Raw genomic sequence first — 4,440 nt, 5'->3', positions numbered from 1 at the left:
TGGAAAGAACTATCCAGACGTTTATATGGAATAACAAAAGAACATGCATAGCCAAAGCAACGCTGAGCAAAAAAAATAAAGCTGGAGGCATAACACTACCTGACTTTAAACTATACTACAAAGCTATAATAACAAAAACTGTATGGTACTGGCATAAAAAACAGACACACTGATCAATGGAATAGAACAGAGAATCCAGAAATCAACCCACACACCCACAGCCATCTGATCTCTGACAAAGGCACCAAGCCTATACACTCGCGCCGGTACGGGCGTGACACTGAGGGTTGCGATCCATTGCTGGTCACGAAAAAAAAGACAAAAAGGAAAGAAAAAAATAATAATAATAATAATATGTTCAACTTTTAAAAGGAGAGAACAGAACTGTGGTTACTAGAGATGGGGGAGGGGGAGGAGAGTTAGTAAGAAATTGGTAAAGGGTCACAAAGAGTGATTATGTTTTGTAATGAAAAATATACAAATTATCCTGTTTTGATCATCACACATTGTATACAGGTATTGATATTTAACTCTGTACCCCACAAATATGTATAATTAATTATGTTTCAATTTTTAAAATCTACAAACACAAGAATAAAATTAAAAAGTAAATGGTTAAAGTACTGATTCTCAGTTGGAGGATGTACTGTACTGGGGTTCATTGAACCATTCTTTCAACTTTCCTGTATGTGTGAAAGTTTTCAAAACAGAAAGTTGGTAAAAGGAGATCTGGTGCAAGTATGGTAAAATGTTAACATGTGTTTAATCTTAGTGTAGGTTCTTATGTGTATTTGTACTATTTTCTGTCTGTTTCCTACATTGGAATTAGTTTTATAATTTCATTACTGATTTTTAAAGAATCATAGGAAGAATATGGTGATATAAAAAAATACCAGGACATTATTTTTAAAAGAGAGAAAAACACTTGAAATTAAACTATGGCTTAGGGTTCGGATCCCCATACCAGCCAGCTGAAAAAACAAACAAACAAAACTATGGTTTAACAAAACAGTTAAAAATAAGAATAGGGGGCTGACCAGTTAGCTCGCTTGATTAGAATGCAGTGTTGGTAACACAAAGGTCAAGGGTTCGGATCCCCTTATGGGCCAGCCACCAAAAAAAGAGAAGAGTATAGTAAGAAAGAAGACAGTTCCCTGTACCAGCTGGCCGCCAAAATAAATAAATAAATAAGAATAAAGGAGATCAAAATTCAAGGTGTCAAATATTCCACTCTGTAAATCTAGAGGATTTCTGTGTTTTATTAGTAAATACTTTATATGCACTGTGATAAAAAAAGATATAGAGGAACAGACACTTTTAGACACTGCTGGTGACAGTGTAAATTTGTACAAACTTTGGAAGGCAGTTTGACAAAATCTAGCTTTATCAGTCAGGGTCCTGGTAGGAAGCAGGTGGCCTTCCCAAGCTGGGTAATTTGAAGGGACTTTTTAAAAAGGACTATTTACAAAGATGTGGTCAACACTTTGGAACCCCACTTGGGATAGACTGCTACCAAGGGACCAGCAACTGCAGAGAGCCATTCCCACCGCTGGCCTGGAGGGCCTGGAAAGAAGTGGCTTCCAGAACCAGCATAATCAGGAGCCAGCTGCAGAGGCCACCTGACCTCTGTCTCCTTGTCCTCAATATCCTTGTCACACCAATCAGTGGTCACATCTATTCTGAGGCTGGAAGTGAAGGGGGCCTTTTCATCTGGGTCAGCCTCCCAGGAAAGAGAGTAGATTGGAGAAAGGTGAAGAGCAAATCGGGAAAGGTAAAAGAAAAAATCCAATACACTATTGGAAAGCAAAATGTACATCAGTCTTGGCCACACAGTTTCACTACAAGAAATTTACCCTACAGCTATGCACAAGCAAGTGTATGAATTTATTTCTACAAGGACATTCATTACAGCATTATAGATAATTATGAAAAACTGGAGTTAAATGTCCAACCCTATGTGACATATGATACATAGTTTTTATTCACTCAACATGTATTTACCAAGGATCTATGTGTATGAATTTGTGTGTAATAGAACACACCACACTACAGAATAGAATATATGGCAGAATCACATTTGTGCAGGGGTTTTAAATTATATTCAAATAGATGTGTGTGAATATGCTTTGTCATTGCTGTGGATTGAATTTTGTCCCCCAAAGTCCATGTATTAGAAGCTTAACCCCTACTGTGACAGTGTTAAGAGAGAAATCCTATTATGGTAATTGATATGTGGAGCCCTGAAGAGGTGATTAGGTGGTGAGGACTGTGCCCAAGTAAATGGGTTAATTCATTGATGGTTTAATGGTGGTCATGGTTGTGGTTCTGAGGGCTTTAAAAGGAGAAGTAAGGAGTTAGCTCTGTCTCTCTGCTCAGCCATCTACCATGTGACACCCAGCATCACTGAAGTCACCACCAACAAAGGCCCGCACCAGATGTGTTCCCTGGACTTTGGACTTCCCAGCCTCTGAAACTAAGCAATAAATATTGTTTCTTTACAAATTACCCAGTTCCAGATGTTTTGTTATGAGCAACAGAAAAAGACTAATACAGTCATCCTTAATTTCTATCCTTCCTCACTACCCACATCCAAGCCAATCTACCTGCACACCAGTGCTCACCGTGCCCACTTTTCACCATTTCCGACACCATCTGCCTGGTCCCAGCCATCATCCCACGGATCTCCTTGCCTCTTATATCCCTGGCAATTCTTTGTCTACATAACAACAAGACTGATCAATAAAATCTAAACCAAATCATATCACCTCTTTGCTTAAAACCCTCCAATGGCTTCTCTTCCCATCGTATTTAGAGTAAAATCCACATACCGCATCTGGACTCCAAGACCCTGTGTGTCTCTCTCCTGCCCACTCTTTCAAGCACTTAATACCACTCTTGCCCAGGTTCCAGCTACATTGCCCTTCTTAGGCCTTCCACTCAATAAGCAGATTCCTGCCACAGAGATTTTGTGTTTGCTGTTGCCTCTGCCTGAACAGCCTTCCCTAAGATCTCTGCATGGCCTGGTCCCTTCTCTTATTTATGTCTCAGTTTGGGTATCATCTGAGCAAGGTCTTCCCATTCATTCCATCTAAAGGGTTCTAACTTTTTCCCCAGACCCTCTCCCTCTTCCCGTGTCCACCCTCCGCTCCTCCACATCCTCCTTTTCCTCAGTGCCCGCTTCACGGCCATGGCCCCAGGCTCCCCTGCCCTGTCCCCGGCGGCCCTCCTCTGTGCCCCGGACATTCCGCCCTCGCCGCCAGATGCCCTTTCCCAGGGCTTTAAAAGAAGAGGAGAATCAATCTTGCTCTCTCTCTGCTATCCCTGCTTCCATCATCTTGCAATGTGAGACCCCTGGGTCACTGCTGCCACCACCAGATGGACTTTGGACTTCCCAGCCTCAGAAACTACCCCTGAGTCACTGACACCACCACCAGATGGACTTTGGACTTCCCAGCCTCAGAAACTTCAGAAAATTAGGAGGTTAAAGAGGCCTTTGAACGGAGCCGCCGCCGGGGAAGGAGCCCAGGGAGGAAGAACAAGAAACACAAGAAGAGGAACATTTGATGGAAGAAAAGAAAAAGAAGGAAGGTGTTCACAAAAAGGCTGCTGACCAAAAAACCAAAGTCACCGGACACCCTACTCCTCGAGTCAGGAGTTGGAGGCCCAACGTGGAGCCGGAGCAGCGTCTGTGAAACGCTTGGGCTCCGCCGAGACTGCCGTGCCAGTTCCTCTTCACCGCCGCTTCAGCCGCAGCCACTGCCAACGGAAGAGCGGCCGTCTATTGTCTTTCCCTGCGGAGAAAGTTCGGAGCTGCTCCGGCTCGGCCTGTGGGGGAGCCCCGGGAGCCGCAGGGAAGTTCCATGGTGGTCTGTGAAACCCTGCCACAATGAATAAACATCAAAAAAAGACACCAGAAATACGAAAAATCAAGAAAGTACACCACCCAAAGATAATAAATCTCAAGCTCTAGACCCTATAGAACAAGAAGCCCTTGAAATGACTGACAAGGAATTTCAAGTGATAATTTTAAGGAAACTGAATGAGATACAAGAAAACTCAGCTAGGCATCATGAGGAAACGAGGAAAAGTATACAGGACCTGAAAGAAGAAATGTACAAGGAAATCAATGCCCTGAAAAAAAATGTAGCAGAACTTGCCAAATTGAAGAAGCTATTCAGCGAAATAAAAAACACAACAGAGAGTTTAACCAGCAGGCTTGTCAAAGTGGAAGAGACAACCTCTGAACTTGAAGATGGGCTGTTCGAAATAACAGAAGCACACACACAAAAAAGAAAAAAGAATCAAAGGCATTGAAGAAAATCTGAGGGAGATATCAGACAACCTTAAAGCGCTCAGATATCCGAGTCATGGGTTTCCCAGAAGGGGAGGAAAAAGGAGATTGCATTGAAAACATATTCAACAAAATACTGGTGGAAAACT

The sequence above is a fragment of the Galeopterus variegatus genome, unplaced genomic scaffold (assembly GCF_000696425.1).
Source record: "Galeopterus variegatus unplaced genomic scaffold, G_variegatus-3.0.2 Scaffold7746, whole genome shotgun sequence".
NCBI lineage: Eukaryota > Metazoa > Chordata > Mammalia > Dermoptera > Cynocephalidae > Galeopterus > Galeopterus variegatus.
Note: the sequence above shows the minus strand (reverse complement) of the source record.